The 20,973-nt window shown below is 41.0% G+C and overlaps 1 protein-coding gene across 2 annotated transcripts in view; it reads right to left on the bottom strand.

The window, feature by feature from the left end:
- LOC124612616 (facilitated trehalose transporter Tret1-like) overlaps positions 1-20,973 on the bottom strand; it is a 492,469-nt gene that overhangs the window by 265,630 nt on the left and 205,866 nt on the right. Inside the window, exon 1 of one of the 2 annotated variants that reach the window (XM_047140911.1) lies at positions 19,687-19,772. The exons of the other annotated variant lie outside the window; for it this stretch is intronic. The gene's annotated coding sequence lies outside the window, so the exon portion shown is untranslated. Of the gene's footprint in view, positions 1-19,686; positions 19,773-20,973 lie in introns of those variants that run through there. 2 annotated transcript variants of the gene reach the window in all.

Genomic DNA, 20,973 nt, shown 5'->3' with positions numbered 1-20,973 from the left:
CTGCTACAAGTAGCTGAACATGATGGAAATTTCTCAAGACCATTCCAGACATCACAAAGTCCAGGTTGGGAAACCAATAAGTAATGGCTTACGCAAAGTTATAACGAGGTAACTTATATGGTACCGAGATGACTGAAGGAACGCAGCAGTTTCCAGGAACTTTAAAAGCGGCACTGCCCTTGGACGACGGCAGCTGAGTTTTCTCTCCTTCTCGTCACTGTCTGCGTGCCATACTAATCACATGATTAAGAGCCGCCGCAGGTTATCGCCAAGAATTACATTCCTATTCTGTGTTCATAGCTGCTTAAAAGTTTATGTTCGACGTTGAACTCCTGAACCAATTCGCCTGCTGCGCCGACGCAGCTGAGGTACAGTAGGCACTGCCGTTAAACGTTCTCCGTGTTGTTAAAACTCTAATCAGTATTACCCTTGAGGAGGAAACTACGCTAGTGTAACGCGGCCGTTTGAGTATTTCAAATTACTCTGAGCATTGGAAATCCGGATACATAGAAACCTGAAGCAATTACAATGTGGCGTTATGGGAGAAAGGAGAAAGATATTTCCTGCGATTCAGGAAGACTGTTTTCTGAGACACTTTCTAAAATAACTGCGAGTGTGACTTATCACAAAAGTTGTATGTTGTGGAGCTGCGATATGTTGTACAATAATTGTCCCTAAATGGATAAAACTGTTGTTAAACCACGGTGGCTGCGAGTCTACCAACGGAGGAGAAACTGTGTTGCCGAGAGACCACTATGGCCGTGTAAGGTTACGCTCTTACATTAATAGGTAAGTTATCCAATGCCATCCATTTTATTTATCTTCAAGCTATCTTGCACCACTCGCCATGCTCCACTCCTTTCTTCGCGACGACTCACTACGTTGATAGCTGCGTTTACTGTGCCACATCTATAAATTTACTAAACTCTCGCTAATGCGGCCCTCGGTAGTCCGGCCTCTCAACAAACGGACCCACATTTGGACGCTAGTCGATCAAGCACAAATGACGCGCATAACAATGAACTATCGGGGACAATAATGTTCTCAATTAATTACATTCTTATACAATGTTGTACATTCCAGAAGGAGAACAAATTAATGAATAAATATTTCTAAGTGGCTGAACGAAGGAAACTGTGATATTGACCTCATGAAGCTCTAATCAAAAGCGTACAGAAAAATAATGACGAAAGTGTTGGAAGAGTCGACATAAGAGAGAGAGCGCGGAGATTCCTCTGAAGTCGCAGGCAACCCTCTTGGAGTACATTACGCAACAACCAGATACATGCAGTACTGATGTGATGGTTGTAACGCGATTACGTGATAGCGCTGCAGCTCATCATTGCGATAACTAAAAATTCGGGGAGTATGTACGCACTGAAGAACTAAGTTTCGTATGAAAATGAATGTAGCTTTGGAATTCATGAAACATAGTCCTCCCTACGTGTTTAAACTAAATTTCAGAAACTCTCAATAATCTGGCGCTTCCGCTAATCCGGACCCAGTTGTGCAAGGAATAGCCGGTTTGGAGGGAGACGAGTGTATATTCGCTGTATTAGCTACGAGAACTTCACTCGCTGAAACAAGGCAAAGACACACAGGCGAAAGGGAGGACTATACGAAAGATGACACATGGAGACTACACAGAAGCATTCTCGGTAGAGCCACGGGCGCTGTAGCATCCGCCGCTGATCGCTGAGGGTGCCTCTCTGGCATGCAGACCTCTCGATTCTCGCTTTCTACCTTGTGTTGTCGTGATGTCGTCTAGCGTTTAATAAGGACTTCTAACTTCAAAGGAGATACCTCTACATCCATTTCAGTCACTTGTATTTTTTATGAAGATTATTACGGCCTTTATAGACAGTTGGAAGTTGTGTCGAACTTGATCGCGGCAAGTAAACAGGGAAATTTTCGTTCATGGGGATCGTAGCAGAATAGTTTGTGCTTATACATAAGGCAAGCCAAACAACCACAAAGTTTTTCAGCTGCATCGTCATCATGATCACTATCATCAGCTACTTCATATCTAACGCTGGATAAGACCTCCTCTACCTACTCTAGACTTTACAGTGCATTACGGTTCCGATCTATACACATGCATATTGTTCCTGAGTATTTTCAGATGTATTCCACCTACGTTCCATTAGGGTATCTTCCCAGACTTTTCGTATGGATTCAGCAATGAGTTTCCTTAATCCATTAATTTAATTGACGGCTATAGTTAAGTTTTCCATCACAGCCAGTCTCCTGATATATCCCAGTCTATCCTAGCAATACACGAAGGTGATGTTCAGTTGTAGAAGGCAGAACATTCTCTCCGAAGAAGAGAAATTTGGAAAAGTACAGCAGTAGAAGGAACTGATGAACTATAACTGTTGCTTTTCTTGTGGTCTTCAGCCAGAAGACTTCGATGCAGCTCTTCATGCTGTCTCCCCCGTGCAAGCCTCTTCATCTTCGAACTTTCCCTCAACGTCTCAGGGTGCGTCCTATCAATAGGTCTCTACTTCTACATCTACATCTACATCTATACTCCGCAAGCCACCTTACGGTGTGTGGCGGAGGGTACTTATTGTACCACTATCTGATCCCCCCTTCCCTGTTCCATTCACGAATTGTGCGTGGGAAGAACGACTGCTTGTAAGTCTCCGTATTTGCTCTAATTTCTCGGATCTTTTCGTTGTGATCATTACGCGAGATATATGTGGGCGGTAGTAATATGTTGCCCATCTCTTCCCGGAATGTGCTCTCTCGTAATTTCGATAATAAACCTCTCCGTATTGCGTAACGCCTTTCTTGAAGTGTCCGCCACTGGAGCTTGTTCAGCATCTCCGTAACGCTCTCGCGCTGACTAAATGTCCCCATGACGAATCGCGCTGCTTTTCGCTGGATCATGTCTATCTCTTCTATTAATCCAACCTGGTAAGGGTCCCATACTGATGAGCAATACTCAAGAATCGGACGAACAAGCGTTTTGTAAGCTACTTCTTTCGTCGATGAGTCACATTTTCTTAGAATTCTTCCTATGAATCTCAACCTGGAGCCTGCTTTTCCCACTATTTGTTTTATGTGATCATTCCACTTCAGATCGCTCCGGATAGTAACTCCTAAGTATTTTACGGTCGTTACCGCTTCCAATGATTTACCACCTATGGCATAATCGTACTGGAATGGATTTCTGCCCCTATGTATGCGCATTATATTACATTTATCTACGTTTAGGGAAAGCTGCCAGCTGTCGCACCATGCATTAATCCTCTGCAGGTCCTCCTGGAGTACGTACGAGTCTTCTGATGTTGCTACTTTCTTGTAGACAACCGTGTCATCTGCAAATAGCCTCACGGAGCTACCGATGTTGTCAACTAAGTCATTTATGTATATTGTAAACAATAAAGGTCCTACCACGCTTCCCTGCGGTACTCCCGAAATTACCTCTACATCTGCAGATTTTGAACCGTTAAGAATGACATGTTGTGTTCTTTCTTCTAGGAAATCCTGAATCTAATCAAGTTGCGCCATAAATTTCTTTTTTTAGCCAATTCGGTTCAGTACCTCTCGTTAGTCATGCGATCTACTCATGTAATCTTCAGTATTCTTCTATAGCATCACATATCAAAAGTCTCTATTCTCTTCTTGCCTGAACTGTTTATTATCCACGTTTCACTTCCGTAAAGGGCTACACTCCTGACAAACACCTGCAGAAAAAGCTAACGCTATAATTTATATAAGATGTTAACAAACTCCTCTTTTTCAAAAATACTTTTCTTGCTGTTGCTAGTCTGCATTTTATATCCTCTCTACACGAGTCCAAAAAGCACAACTCATCGATTACTTTTAGTGGCACATTTCTTAATGTAAGTCCCCAGCATTGCCTCATTTAATTCGATTACGTTCCAGTATTCTTGTTTCACTTTTTGTTAATGTTCACCGTATAATCTCTTTTGGAGACACTATTCATTTCGTTCAACTGCTTTTCCAAGTGCTTTGCCGCCTCCGACAGAATTTCAGTGTCGTCAGCACTATCTGAAAGTTATTATTTATTCTACCTGAACTTTAATTCCCTTTTTCCAAATTGCTTCTTGGATCTTATACTGCTTCCTCAACGAACAGAGTGAAAAACAAAAAAAAGCATTGGGGACTGGCTACAACCCTGTCTCATTCCCTTCTCAACCTCTGCTTCCCTTTCATGTCCTTCGACTCTTGCAGCTGCAATCTGGTTTCTCTACAAGTTGTAGATAACCTTCCACTTCCTGTATCTTATATCTGCTACGTTCACAGCTTTAAAGAGTGTATAACCTTCCGCTCTCTGTATTTTACTCCAGCTCCCATCACAGATTTAAATAATATAGTCGAGCCAGTATTGTCAAAAGCTTTCTCTAAATCTACGACTGCTGTAACAATAGGCTTGCCTTTCTTGAACTTATGTTCCCTGGAAAGTTGTAGGGTCACTTCTGCCTTATGTGTCCCTACATTTCTCTGGAACGCAAACTGATCTTCCCCAGTGTCTGTTTCTACCAGTTTTTCCGTTCCTATATTTATAATTAGCGTCAATATTTTGGAACCAAGACTTATTGAATAGATAATTCATTAGTTTTCACACCTGTCAGCACCTGATTTTTTGAAACTGGAATAATTACATTTGCCTTGAATTCTAGCGTATTTCGTCTGTTTGATGTATCTTGTACACTTGTAAGTAGGCTGTTTAGGTTTTTTTTTTAATTGGTAACGCCACCTCTGTATGAAAAATCACTGGCTGTGCTGTGTGCAGTCTGTGGGTAGTTTCAATTGTTGTCTGCCATTGTAGTGTTGGGCAGCGGCAGCTGGATGTTAACAGCGCGTAGCGTTACGCAGTTGGAGGTGAGCCGCCAGCAGTGGTGGATGTGGGGAGAGAGATGGCGGAGTTTTGAAATTTGTCATGAACTGCTATATTTATATATGATGATATCAAGGTAAATACATTGTTTGTTCTCTATTAATATCTTTCATTTGCTAACTATCCCTATCAGTAGTTAGTGCCTTCCGTAGTTTGAATCTTTTATTTAGCTGGCAGTAGTGGCACTCGCTGTATTGCAGTAGCTTGAGCAGCGAAGATTTTTGTGAGGTAAGTGATTTGTGAAAGGTATAGTTTAATGTTAGTCAGGGCCATTCTTTTGTAGGGAATTTTGAAAGTCAGATTGCGTTGCGCTAAAAATATTGTGTGTCAGGTTAAGCACAGTCATGTATAAATGATCAAAAGGGGACGTTTCATATGTCGACCCTTAGCCTAGGATACCTCACTGGAATCTTCTGATTTTTTTTTTCTCTTGTAGTTTGTGTAATTAGTGTAGCTATTGTTTATTGCTAGCGCGTAATTGTAGAGAAAATCTTCTTTGCAGTTGCAGTCTTTCATTGTTGTACAGTAAAACAGTTGTGGCATGCATGTAGATTTGCACCATGTATTTCGCAGCTGCAATTAACTAGATATTATTTTCAGTGTTATGTTAATGTGTTCTCTTATTTTTGCTCTTCAAATTGTGCTTTTCTGTGTTGTCGTGTGAAATATTGTGACAATAATGGCGTGTGAAAAACGTAATACTAGGCTCCAAAGTAAACTGAGAAATGACAGTGAAAATGAAAGCAGTGTGTTAGCGCCACCGAGTAATGAATTAACTGATGTTCAAAGTAGTAATTTGGTAATTGTGCATAGGGAAATGGAGCGGGCTGCAAACAATGGTGTAGACAGTGAAACAGGTAGTGAACAGGGAAGCATTATCGATCGATCGGTCGGCAACAGCTCGCCTCAGGAATCCGAAATGACAGGACACAATTTCGCAAATACTGTAGATTCAGGTTTTGGGTTATCACCGTTTTCTCAAATAAGTCAAGACGCATTTTCTGCTTGTCAAAATGTGAATGTTGCCGGTGCAAATGCACTGCCGAAAAACGTAGAGAAACAGATTCCAGACACTAATACATTATTATTGCAATTAATGCAACAAATGGAACAAAATCAGAGACAAATGGGACAAAATCTTAAAAAGTTAGACACAGTGGAACAAAATCTCAAAAAGTTAGACACAGTGGAACAAAATCTCAAAACGTTAGACACAATGGAACAAAATCTTCAAAAGTTAGACACTACACTTGAACAAACACGTGAAGATTTAACCACTGAGTTACATAACATCGAATCGAAATGTCAAAAGGTCTGTAATGACGTAAAAACACAAATTTGTGAGCATTTCCAACCTATTTTTTCGCGTCATGAAAATGTATTACAGAATCACGAAGCAGCCATAAAAGAACTGCAAACTATTGTTCATGAAAATCATGAGACTTTGCAAGCTAAAATTGACTCAGTTGCATCTACTGATTCGGTTACGCAACTTGCAAGAACTCAGGAAAACTTAAAGGACACAGTAGATACCCTGAAAATTGGTTCAGAAAGACACATGGAGGAAATAAGTACACTATCGGAGAAAGTAGCCGAACTTTCGGATCAGGTCACTAACTTATCTACAAAGGTAGATGATGATCTGAATGACACAAGACCCGTAGCCTTCACTGACACAGAAGAGTATGAACAAATAAGAAAATTCAAACAAAATCAAAATCAAATCAATACACAGTACAAAAGAGAAATCCGGGAAGTACAAGATCAGTTGACGCAGGTAATACAAGAATTACGTATTTCAGAGGACACTCGCGCTCCAATACGGGAAGAGGGACATAGAAATACGGAACAACCACAAAATAATAACACAGGACACTTCGGAAATTATGAAAGAAATTGGCAATGCGCATTGGATTTTGAGATGGAACCGCCGAAACGAAGTAACAATGACCGACATGCGACTCGCCGACATGACGATTTTGTCTATAAGCTGTTCATTACTACACGTAAATTCAAAACATTTAAGAATTCTGGCAACGACATTCATCCACAAGCATGGCTCCATCAATTCTCGCATTGTTTTCCTCCCAACTGGTCGTTAGAACACAGATTAGAATTTATGTGTGGCTACTTGGAGAATGAACCAGCTGTAAGAATGCGATCGGTAATTCACGATTGCCACAGTGAAGGAGAGTTTTACCATGCCTTCCTCTCAGCATATTGGTCTCAAGCCACACAAGACCAAGTAAAACATGGCATCATAATGATGAAACATTTCGAACAATCTGAGGTTTCCAGTCTTGTGAAATATTTTGAAGACATGTTGCACAAGAATCAATATCTTTCAAACCCATACAGCCCCTCAGAACTCATCCGCATTTGCTTAATCAAACTGCCTGAACATTTACGACATATTATTTTAGCAGAACGTTGCAAGGACGACATTGAAGCTTTTCAGGGACTGTTACAAGAATTAGAAATTGACACAGACAGTCGCGGGAAGCAAAAACAGGAAAACAATCACTACAGGTCACATCCGTCACAATTCCGTGACGACAGAAATAATAACTGGACCCGACAAGCCTATTCTTACAACGTAAATCGTGACCAAAACAGACACCACCCGTATGACTACCGTTGGCAGAGCAGTAATAATTACAGGGAAAGATCACCTCTCTGCGGTAATGACTATCACAGAGACTATCAGAGAAACAGGTAATATGGGAACCAAAATAATTATTATCAAGGGAGACAGAATAACTTCAGATGCAACGGTCCAGCGCGCAGTTACGATTCAGGGAGAAATTCTCCACCACTTAACCGACAAGAAAGAAACTACAGGAACTACCGACATGACGACAGACGATATATTCATAACGACAGACCTGAATTGCATCAGAACTGGCGGGATTTAAACAGGGCTGGGCCCTCTCGGCAAGGTGAATTTGTAGAAGTTAGGTCTCCAAATCCCAATAACGGCGCGCGCCAACAAAGAAACAGACAATGACTCGCACCGCAGGCAGCCACCAGCGCCGGCTGGCTCAGGGAAAAATAACATAGACGCTAACCTTGAGAAAAAAATTTCAGTATTCTTTACCGACGTATACCAAATGACAATTGCATTCAAGTTCAAACTCTGAGTACTAGGAAGAGTAAAGGTTTACACCACATTTCACATGTAAAACCATTTATTGAGAGATAATCTGCTTTTTAACTTCTTCTTTGCCATAAAACTTTTCACTTCACATTTCTAGTATGCTTTGTCAGACTTAAGAAACTGTTAACATGCAACAATGTTTGAAGTTAAATATCCAGTAAAGAACCAAGAGAACTTATTGAAACAGAAATGACGAATGCATTGTTATAGTGAACAGACGTCACAGTGTTATTGTGTGTGTACATTCTTGCTTGTTAGTTGCACGATTACGTAACGACTATAAGGCTCACATACTTAGAACATTTACCAGTACTGCTAATGAGATTTTAATGCAACATTTTGGTTTACTTGAAAATATATTCTGGATTTAAAGTACTTTCTGTGAGATACCAGGTGACACAGTGGTTAGTTTATTTGACAGCTACACGACTATATCACGACGTAACTAATGTGTGACAATTTACATTGTTGCTCTTACGGAGTATCTGTTTTATATCTGCACAGTTTTTCTGTATTATTCTGGAAAGTAAAACATGTTTTAATAGTAATTTTTGTGGTATAGCTACAATGAGACTGCCTTTTCCGTAGCACAACAATACGTTACAGTACAGTACTTTCTTCATCACGGCAATAAGCGTAATAACTACGATATTTATACGCAAAGCATTTCACTTTTGTGTATTATGAGGTAAGTACATTGACTTCTGCAGAACTTAGCTTTCGGAGGACGATAACTACGACACTTCCACACAGATTATGTTGCAACAAGACGCACATTTAGCGCTACAGTACACGTATTTGAGTGATTAATTTTGTACTTAAAACATTTATTTTTAAAGATTTTTTGAATTACGAAGAAAGTTTTCCGTGATACATTTCATTCCATTGCTGTAATCTGTAACACCTGAGGGTATAATTACATTAATCCTCAGGGGGGTACACGCTTACTTTGTGTACCATGCGTGTGGCAACCACAAGGAACCCTAGCTAATATGGTATTTGCTTATACAACTTTACACATCGGTACCATATTTCTCTAACACACAAATTACACAGCTATCTGATCATTTAACTGAGAGATAAACATTTTTTTACTACATCAGTGACACATGTTTACGCAATTACACCGTTGGATAACTTCACACTTACGAAATTGTATTTTGTCTGTACTGTGTGAACTCTTCATATTTTTTCGGAACCATTGTGATACTATGAGAGCTTTGAATCATATATTTGGTATGGATTCATGATTTTTAAAGTACGTTTGAGGCAGATGACACTTTTGACATGAGCAGAGAATTTTTTTAATTATTGGAGGAAGCTACGACGATTTTGAGAATTGACTGAGATGTTATGATATTATTACGACGACGATGTGTACTATGCTGTTGAGATATGTTTATGATCAATAAGATGATGCTACCGTATATGAGGAATAAGAAGTATGTTGGAAACCAAGAATCGTACTTTAAGAGTTATGAAATGTGCGTAAATGCGTGACTGTATCACAATGCTGACGAATATTTTATTTGGACACTTATATTTATGGGATTTTCTTTCTACAGATTTGCAACGCTAATTCTTGACCTGTGAAATATTTTTATGTGAGACTGTCACTGTAGCGGAAACTGCTGTCGTAAATATTTCCGTAAGAAAGTTAAGTGACCACCTGCACGTAATGCGTCGCGGGCACCCACCTGGGCGACAGCCGCCCGAAAAAAAGCCATTAGCCTTTCAGCGGCACAGGTGGAAAAAAAAAAGGGAGGCCATTATCCTGGCTATTGACGTTCCTTTGTAGAAAGCATCGCAAATATTACACGCTCATTACCTGAAAACATATGGTTACTCGTACTTTGTGCTAATTACTGAAATGCTTATGAATTGATTGGAAATATTCGTACATCTGCACACCTGATTATGACAAGTGTCTTTCTACGAGAGTTGAGAGCTACTAACTTATGAAATGTCACATGACTATTGAATGATATTTGTATGCTTTGGTTTGCGTAATTGCTTATTTCATTTGATACCTGTTTTCCAGCTGTATTGCAGCATTGGTTTCATAAAATAAAATTAAATGCATTTGCTAATGTGAACACTTTCTGTCAACAGATCTATTAAATGATAATTTTGTAATCCACATTCTTTAAAAAAAAAAAAAAGGAGCACTTGGAAAGGAAATAACAATAAGAAGGGACTAGTAACAGTAACTGCATACATAATATTCTTTTCAAGTACATGGTAATATTTCTTTTATAATAAGTTGTTGTGGTGCACCACTTTAATTACTTAGACATTAAGATGTGATTATACATTTCCCTTATCTGCATTGTTATCTTTAGTGTACTATTTTTTCTGCTTGAGCTATGTCATGTTTAGATATAAGCTGCTGTTTGCCAGGCATAGTGCTACTGAACTTTAATTTGTGTTACTCTGCTAAGCCAGATTTATTTTTTTGTTTGCTGCGCATTGCCTCATATTAGTTGTAATGTTGAATTGCTTGGTAATTTAGATTTACTGTAGCTTGCTTTGCAATTTTCCATTTTATTGTCATTGCTGTTTGTGTTAATTGTTTTGTGCTGCTGCATTGCCTCGTCCCTTAGTTTAGCATCTGAGCTCAGTAGATTTAAGTTAGCTTAAGAGGAGTAGACTATATAAGAAACTAACTATTATAAATTTATAAGAAATGCATTGAGAAGCTATCAGAAAACGGTCTGGCAAAATAAAAAGGATACTGTACAGTGGAGAAAAACTATTATTGACAGAGGATGTGAACAGAATACAGAAAGCAGAGAGAAAAACTATTTTTGACAGAGGATGTGAACAAAATACAGAAGGCAGGCTTAGCTAGGACTTTTTGGGAATAATGATGAACAAAGGGAGATGTCCATGCAAAATACTGCAGTAAAACAAACCCTGTCCTTTCCCTTTTGTGTTATCCCACTATATGTTTGTGTACCCTTGTGTATTTGTTTTCTTCCTGTCTCTGTGTACTGTTTCATAGAACTTTTTCTCTTCTAATACTAAGTTACATTCACTATGATGAGGAATACTGTTATCCTCAAATACAATTGGCATTAATAATGTGTTATTTACTTTGTAAAGATGTTTAGACATTATTTATTCTGTTTTGTGTTAATGCTCATGTGTGAAGTTGATGTTTCGAAAGTTATTCTGATCTTTTATGTATGTGCTCATGTCATAATTCCTGTAACACTGACGTATATGTCTATTTCTATTCTTTTGTAATGCCTGTTTTACTACAAATGTTATCTGTATTGTTATGTTCTTTAATGATGTATTTTGTACCTTTGTTATTGTATTCTTATGTTATAAAATTGTAATTGTCACCAGTTCATGATATTATTAACTTGTTAGTTACATTTCACTGCACACATTTCTGTTGGTCATAGTATATGGACAATATGTGAGAAGTTGGGACTGTTAGTGTTTGCACGTGTGTTACTAATTCAGCAAGGGACTGGATAACAGCATTGCTGGTTCTAAGGACAATTCCAAAAACTTTGTGAGTGCACAAGTGGTGGTTTATGGACTTGCTATATTCTCCGCAAGACTCTTCGATGGTGAATGTGCACCTGCACAATCGCAACAGATGGCTGCTGGCCATCTCTACAAGGACTACAGTGGGTCTACATCTTTGATGATCCATCAATACCATTATTTCTACAAGGACTGCAGTGGGTCTGCACCTCTGGTGGCCCACCTATACCGTAATCTCTACCAGGACTGCAGTAGGTCTACTCTGTGATGACCTACCTACCAATGTTCTTCAAAACGTCGAATGACTCTGCTGTGGGTTTGCTATGTTTTGGCCCATTACCTGTCAGCATGTCAAGAGTCAGCACTGTCTTTCTGATGGAAGGACACTACTTCTTCAAGACTGCATGGAAATCCACTACTTCTGTGTGCATTCTCTTTTACTGTTCAGACTTTGAAAAAAAAGGAAAAACACTGTAATTTTACTGTGATGAATCAGGACTGTCTTTATAGACTGTGAGAAAATTTTAGCTTTTGACCAACATTGTATCAGTAAGTGTGTGCATTTGATTTCTTTGTTATTGTAATTATGAAAAATTTTTTTTCAAATCTGTATTGGCCACTGCCCAATCCAATTTGTAAAATTTTTTGTGGGGAGCATGGGGGCTATGTAAGTAGGCTGTTTAGGTTTTTTTTTATTGGTAACGCCACCTCTGTATGAAAAATCACTGGCTGTGCTGTGTGTAGTCTGTGGGTAGTTTCAATTGTTGTCTGCCATTGTAGTGTTGGGCAGCGGCAGCTGGATGTTAACAGCGCGTAGCGTTACGCAGTTGGAGGTGAGCCGCCAGCAGTGGTGGATGTGGGGAGAGAGATGGCGGAGTTTTGAAATTTGTCATGAACTGCTATATTTATATATGATGATATCAAGGTAAATACATTGTTTGTTCTCTATTAATATCTTTCATTTGCTAACTATCCCTATCAGTAGTTAGTGCCTTCCGTAGTTTGAATCTTTTATTTAGCTGGCAGTAGTGGCACTCGCTGTATTGCAGTAGCTTGAGCAGCGAAGATTTTTGTGAGGTAAGTGATTTGTGAAAGGTATAGTTTAATGTTAGTCAGGGCCATTCTTTTGTAGGGAATTTTGAAAGTCAGATTGCGTTGCGCTAAAAATATTGTGTGTCAGGTTAAGCACAGTCATGTATAAATGATCAAAAGGGGACGTTTCACACTAGGTGGAATATTTTTGTCGTGGCTGGCTCTTCTGAGGATCTCAGAAATTGTGAGAGAATGTCGTCCAATCGGGGGATCTCGTATCCAGCTTTCTGGAAATATACGTCTGATACAGAACAGTGAATGGATTTAAAACGTAGTCCATGGAAAATAAGGACAAAGCAAAGTAGTAAAATTTGAAATGTCGTGCCGCTGAAAGTGAAAACTCAGTCTCACGGATACGTGCCAATTAAACGGTTGGTGAACAGAATAGTCGAGAAAAGCAGTCTGTGGTAAATCCTCGCCAGAAGAAGAAACAGTTTAGCGGGTCGTGTGCTATGGAACTTGAAGTCGCAGTGTGTGAAGAACGTTGTAGAGATATACGATGACTACAGCTTGGGAAAATGGATAAGAGGGGGAGTTCGCGGTAATAGTAACGTAGAGGTGAAAAGGTTAGCACGAGATAGGAAAAGATGAAGGGACCATCATATCAGTCACAAGCTCGATGGTTTTAAAAAGAAAAGTTACGTGCCGCCATAGCGCTTTCCCCTCTTCCTATCTTTCAGATCCATAGTCGCCCATTACAACACAAATGTTACACTGCTCTGTACGAGAACCTATCACTCTGCCATGCCATCGGCTCTGCTTCCTCTTATAGCGGATGTCATGTGTTCGTGACCCACTTCAGACATCCGTCTGTTCTTTAAATGTGCCGTTACTGAGTATGCCTTGTAAACATATTAGAATATGTATCACACTCTATGATGGCTTCGAGTTTCACGTAACATCTAGAATACAGATTGAAATAAGCATAACAATTACGATAAGAAAATACAATGTATGGTAGTGTGCACACCTAACAATGACCGAGCTTTGAATACTGACGCATTGACTGCCTGGCCGATTAATCAAATCTAAATTTTTAAAGATAAAAAAATTAGGAACATCCACGTACTACACATCCGTTCTCGTCACATGTGATGACGAAGGAACAGACGGCCTACTTCAGTATTTCAAAGTATCACATGGATCTCAAAATTCAGTTTAGAAATAGTGATTAAGCTCAACATGAAATCAGCCAAGCCTCAATCTCAGCAGTTTGCTTCAGAGAGTCCGCAGCTCGTGGTCGTGCGGTAGCGTTTTCGCTTCCCACGCCCGGGTTTCCGGGGTCGATTCCCGGCGGGGTCAGGGATTTTCTCTGCCTCGTGATGACTGGGTGTTGTGTGCTGTCCTTAGGTTAGTTAGGTTTAAGTAGTTCTAAGTTCTAGGGGACTGATGACCCTAGATGTTAAGTCCCATAGTGCTCAGAGCCATTTGAACCATTTTGTTGCTTCAGAGAATGGAACTGAGTCACATTCACAACAGAACTGTGCAACAGACTAAAGAAAGGGGTAAGTCAATGAGTGTTCTTTTGGCATTATTCAGCATTTATTAAGCGAAAATAAAACGGTTCTCCCTATAAGCGCCAAATAACAACATACTGACCCGGAAATTATTTCCATGAACCTTAAGATATGATTTTACATCATCTCCCACAGGGGAAGATGATGTAAGTTGGGTTGCCTATCTTAAGGTTCGTGATATATTTTCTGGTGTTTTATTTTGCCCGCCCTGCAAAAACGTGACATACACTGAGGTGGCTAAAGTAATGCGATACCCTCTAATATCGTGTCGGGCCTCCTCCTGCCCGACGTAGTGCAGTAACTCGACGTGGCATGAACTCAACAAGTCGTTGGATGTCCACTGCAGAGATATTGAGACATGCTGCCTTTATAAATATCCATAATTGTGAAAGTATTGCCGGTGCAGCGTTTTGTGTACGAACTGACCTCTAGAATACGTCCCATAAATGCTCCATGAAATTCATGTCGGGCGATATGGGTGGCCATTTTATTCACTCTTACTGTCCAGAATGTTCTTCAACCCAATTGCAAACAATTGTGGCCCGGTAACATGGCGCGTTGTCATCCATAAAAATTCCATCGCAAATGGTCTCCAGATAGCTGAACGTTTTCATTTCCAGTCCATGATCGGTTCAGTTAGACCGGAGAACCCAATCCATTCTACATCTACATCCATACTCCGCAAGCCACCTGACGGTGTGTCGCGGAGGGCACCTTGAGTACCTCTATTGGTTCTCCGGCCATTGACATTCTTGTGTGAACGCACACGCTATGCCCGAACTTGTACAGGACTTGGTAGATTAATCTGCCACGAGTAATGAGTATGATGGGCAAACATCTATTAGGCGCACTACGAATGTAGTGGTGTGGACATATTGTGGATGTGGGTCTCACGGGGAGCGTGCAAGGGATAAGTCCCTGCAGGCGCACTATCCTCTGTGCCCTCGGTGGCTCAGATGGATAGAACGTCTGCCATGTAAGCGGGAGATCCCACGTTCGAGTCCCGGTCGGGCCACACATTTTCGACATGTCCCCAATGAAGTATATCAACGACTGTTTGCAGCTAGGGTGTCCATTTAATTATCATTTCTCTCTGATTTTATCCTCATGGTCTCTTCGTGTGATATACATAGGAGGGAGCAATATACTGCTTGACTCCTCGGTGAAGGTATATTCTCGAAACTTCAACAAAAGCCCGTACCGAGGTACTGAGCGTCTCTCTTGCAGAGTCTTCCACTGGAGTTTATTTATCATCTCAGTAACGCTTTCGCGATTACTAAATGATCCTGTAACGAAGCGCGCTGCTCTCCGTTGGACCTTCTCTATCTCTTCTGTCAACTCCATCTGATACGGATCCCACACCGGTGAGCAGTATTCAAGCAGTGGGCGAACAAGTGTACTGTACCTACTTCCTTTGTTTTTGGACTGCATTTACTTAGGATTCTTCCCATGAATCTCAGTCTGGCATCTGCTTTACCGACGATTATTTTTATATGGTCATTCCATTTTAAATAACTCCTAATGCTTACGCCCAGATAATTTATGGAATTAGCTGCTTCCAGTTGCTGACCTGCTATATTGTGGCTAAATTATAAAAGATATTTCTTTCTGTGTATTCGCAGCACATTACACTTGTAATTCCCTGCACCATACGTCAATTCGTTGCAGATCCTCCTGCATTTCATTACAGTTTTACATTGTTACAACCTCTCGGTATACTACCGTATCATCCGCAAAAAGCCTCAGTGAACTTCCGATGTTATCCACACGGTCATTTATATATATTGTGAATAGCAACGGCCCTACGACACTCCCCTGCGGCAGACCTGAAATCACTCTTACTTCGGAAGACTTCTCTCCATTGAGAATGACATGCTGCGTTCTGTTATCCAGGAACTCTTCAATCCAATCACACAATTGGTCTGATAGTCCATATGCTCTTACTTTGTTCATTAAACGACTGTGGGGAACTGTATCAAACGCCTTGCGGAAGTCAAGAAACACGGAACCCGTGTCTATGGCCCTCTGAGTCTCGTGGACGAATAACGCAAGCTCGGTTTCACACGATCGTCTTTTCTTAAACCCATGCTGATTCATGCAGAGTAGACTTCTAGTCTCCAGAAAAGTCATTATACTCGAACATAATACGTGTTCCAAAATTCTACAACTGATCGACGTTAGAGATATAGGTCTATAGTTCTGCCCATCTATTCGACGTCCCTTCTTGAAAACGGGGATGACCTGTGCCCTTTTCCAATCTTTTGGAACGCTACGCTCTTCTAGAGACCTACGGTACACCGCTGCAAGAAGGGGGGCAAGTTCCTTCGCGTGCTCTGTTCCACGTAAACACAGCCCACACCATTACGGAGCCACCACCAGCTTGCACAGTGCCGTGTTGAACACTTGGGTCTACGGTCTCGTGGCGTCTACGTCACAATCAATACCAACCATCAGCTCTTATCAAATGAAATCGGGACTCATTTGACGAGGCCAGTCATCTAGGGTCCAACCTGTATCGTCACGATCCCAGGACAGGCACTGCAGGCGACGTCGTGTTGTTGGCAACGACACTCGCGTCAGTCGTCTGCTGCCATAGTGCATTTACGCCAAATTTCGCCGCACTCTCCTAACGGATACGTTTGTCGTACATCTCACATTGATTTCTGCAGTTGTTTCACGCAAACGCCTCTGCTATCGGTCGTTCAGTGAAGGCCGTTGGCCACAACTTTGTCCGTGGTGAGAGGTTAGCCTGAAATGTGGTATTCTCGACACGTCTTGACACTGTGAGTCTCGGAATATCGAATTCCCAAACGAAATCCGAAATTGAATGTCCCATGGATGTGGCTCGAACTGCCATTCCTCCTTCACAGACTGTTAATTCCCGTCGTGCGGCGACAATCACGACGAAGACCTTTTCACGTGAATCACCTGGTTACGAATGACAACTCCGCCAAACCACTGCTCTTTTATAGTTTATGTACTCAATAATAACGCCATCTGTATATGTGCATATCGCTATCTTGTGACCATTGTCACCTCAGTATATGTAAGTATCAGACAGAAGGTATCTTCAGTGCCCTCTCTGGGGTGTGTGAACTGCTGTAGTTTTCTCCACAGACCATGGCAGCGGTCGATGACGATCATGGAGGTCACCTTATCCGAAATGCAACAGAACTCAAAAACATTTTGGAACAGAAAATTTCGTTTACAGTACTGGAGAACTGCACATTTCTTTCTAAATTCGTAAGTGGTTTGTCATTAAATTGTAAGTATCGTACACGAATATCTTCTGGTTGTTTGGGACTTTTGACTATGGTACACGTGGAGACAGATGGGTTTCGTATTATGTTGCGCTTTTCAGCAGTGACCGCGAGAGACTTACGAAATCTTTCGATACAGACTAAGGACAGAGTGTAAACAAAGAACAGAATACTGTGTTTTCAACAGAAGTAATATTTACAATTAGTTATCAAGGTTCTAGGCAAAATTCCGTAGGTGAATTATTACTTCACAATAATTGTATTTACCAGTCACTCTACAGTCACAGACTTTTATATTGGCTGATGTTATCTGTTCATATGACAGACTTTTATGTTGGCTGATGTCATATGTTAATATTTTCAAGTACTAACATTTTTCAAAAGTCAAAAACGTCTGCAGCACGGATTACGAACATCAGTATTGTTAGTAATTATCATAGTTAAGTTCACTGTCGGGGCACAGTATCGAAGCAGTTCATCCTCCGAAGCAATCCATACGAAAATTGTAAATGCGAAAATAAGTCTTTCTGCTACGCATCCACGACTAAACCTCTGAACCGATTTTGATGAAATATGTTGTGGAGATAGATTTAACGCTGAGGAAGAACATAGGCTACTTCGGAAAATGTTTAGTACAACATATATATTAATTTGAAGAATGTAACGCAAAATAAGGAACAATAATTACTCTTTAAAAAGCTATTTACTCTGACTTCTGAACTTTTATTGTTTGTGAGTATAATTTTATTGCTTGATGTATCTATATAATACGAGACAACGTAATGAAAACATAACTTGTACAATCCTCAACGTGTTTAATACATAGTTCTATAGTATTATCAGTCACAAGCCAGTCGCATTTTAGCTGCTTAACGTCACGCGTCTGTTATAGCTTCAGAGACGCTTGAAGACTCGCAACAACGACGACTTTAAGAGGTGTATGACAAACAAAGAGACGTCGTGCCTTTAAGTTTAGAACGTGGGAGACTTTTAGTGAGCTGAGGCTGCGTTTGATTAGGATATGCGAGCGCAGCAGCGGGTAACAGACAGAAACGTGAGGGCATCTGACATTAATACACGTACAAATGTTACAAAATTTGCGATGCACCCATCTGCAAATTATTTGTTTTCTTTCTTCGTCAATTTAACGCTGTTTAACAAATTTAGAAAGTCCGTATTTTATTTCAGTAACGCTACCATCACTCATCATGACAAAAGTAGTGTTAAGCTTCAACAGGTAGCGGTTTTTTGGTTAGCGTTGCTGACCATTGATCACCGAGTTCACGGTTTGATTCCCGGGCGGGTCAAATTTTCTCCGCTCTGGACTGAGCGTATGTGTTGTCCTTATCATCATTTTATCGTCATCGACCCGCAAGTCGCCGAAGTGGCGTCAAACCAAGACTTGAACCAAGCGGCCGAACATCCAGAACGGGTCGTCCTGTCTAACAAAGCCATTAGCACATTTCATTTCATTTTGCTAATATGCGAGCGCAGCGTCGTGTAATAGCTAGTTACTAACAAAATACTTGTAGCTATCCCACCCGGACAGGCCATGATGGCCCAACGGTACCGACCGGCCGCCGTGTCTTCCTCACCCACAGGCGTCACTGGAAGCGGATATGGCGGTGCATGTAGTCAGCACACCGTTCTCCCAGCCGTATGTCAGTTTTCGAGACCGGAGCCGCCACTACTCAGTCAAGTAGCTCCTCAGTTTGCCTCACAGGGGCTGAGTGCACCCCGCTTCCCAACAGCGCTCGACAGACCGGATGGTCATCTATTCAAGTGCTAGCCCAACCCAACAGCGCTTAACTTCGGTGATCTGACGGGAACCGGTGTTACCACTGTGGTAAAGCCGTTGGCAAAATACCCCATAGCTAGTACTCGCAAATAATAATCATATAGGATATCAGTAGAACTGGAGTTGTCAAAATGTATGAAAAATGTTGTATGTGCCGAGATCATGACAGCTGACATCGAGCACCAATTCCCGCTTACAGTCCATTTCGCAGCATAAATTTCCTAGTTTACTATTATGTTGCACTTATAGGTCTCAACAATTCAGTCCTCGAATAAACTGATTCAATCAAGAGTTACGAACAAAGCTAAGGAGTGTGACTTATTGAAGTATTGACTTATGCGAATACGAACGCAAACTAAAACAAAATCGCGATGTAACTTTCAGAGAAGATTCTATTCCCTCCGCAGCTAACACATGCCGCACACATATAGATAGTAATTACAAAACACTTGACTTCGAAAGTGCAGCTCTGTTCTCCATCAGATACTCACCAGCAATTCGGGAACTACAGCTGCTGATGTCATTGCAACTGCCTTAGATACAAGCACAATCGTAAGAAGTTGCTCTACCAGTAATGGAACTGATGCAAAGACTGACTGGTGGGTAACACGCGCAAGCAGCAACAGGTATCGGGCTACGCGACTGCATGCTGTTGTTAGTTAACACGGCGGCTGAGTAAACTCCCACAGCTATAGCCAGCTGACGAGGACAACACAAAAGGAAACAAACAAACGAAACCGGCAACCGTTGCGGTACCGACAGGGCGCGGCAAGGACGTGCGTTTTCGAAAACCAGACGCCCATCAACAAGTCAGCTTCTTTGGGAAACAGAAGTGATCCGGCGCCTGCCGTGTGCGAATAAGTATGTCATTGTGCTTTAAAGTCTCAAATGAAAATGTCGAAAAAATTTAAAGTTCGTCGATTCCTAGTCATTACGGATAGAGCACTCGTTGAGATGTTCCAACGGTTGGGAGGGAACAGATTATGGCCACGTTTAAGGAACCACGCTGCTATTTTCCTGAGGGGATTTAGAGCAGGCATCACTTACGATCAGACATAACTGTAGGCTGATTCTCCCTCCACCACATAATTTTAAGAAACGCTCTTGTTTACAAGAAAACATGAACTCTGCTAACAAAATTTCAAGGATTGTTTGGGGATATTTTCTGAATATTTTGGTATGAGGGATCCATTGCATCCAGTAGCCCACTAAGAGTAACTGCATTTCTGTTGATCTGGTGGAATCACAATTTCTTCGACAAGTATAGAAGCTTCTATTCCCTTCGCAGCTAACACATGGTGTACACATATAGATAGTGAGTAATTACAGAACACACGACTTCAAAATTGCAACTCTGTTCACCAAGGCACGGAGTTAAAGCTTGATCTCCTGGTTAGTAGGCAGTTGTGCTAACCACTAAATCCCTAACACAAACTTCAGTCGGTGGAGAAGATATGGAAAACAGAAAAGATTCGAAAAGAGTGGAAAATAACATTTATCCAACCGCTCATAAAGCGGAAGATGAGCTGAAGGCATGAATCGAGTTTTGTGTTTTTGGGGGGGGGGGGGGGGGGCGCATTGGGTGGTTAGCACATCTGCCCAGTTAGCACTGAACCTGTGTTCAAGTTTGCTGTTGACAACTAATGCCCACATCACTCCTCACTCTCAAGCATGCAGTACTGGTCGATTCTGTCTCGGGTTTGTTTTTCTGGTGTTGTTGTCCACTAATACTGATACACAGCAGTTTAGAAATGCTTACTGATGAAGACTTGCAGTGA

The sequence above is a fragment of the Schistocerca americana genome, chromosome 4 (genome assembly GCF_021461395.2).
Source record: "Schistocerca americana isolate TAMUIC-IGC-003095 chromosome 4, iqSchAmer2.1, whole genome shotgun sequence".
NCBI lineage: Eukaryota > Metazoa > Arthropoda > Insecta > Orthoptera > Acrididae > Schistocerca > Schistocerca americana.
The sequence above is the reverse complement of the archived record's forward strand: the minus strand, read 5'-3'. Positions and strand labels throughout refer to the sequence as shown.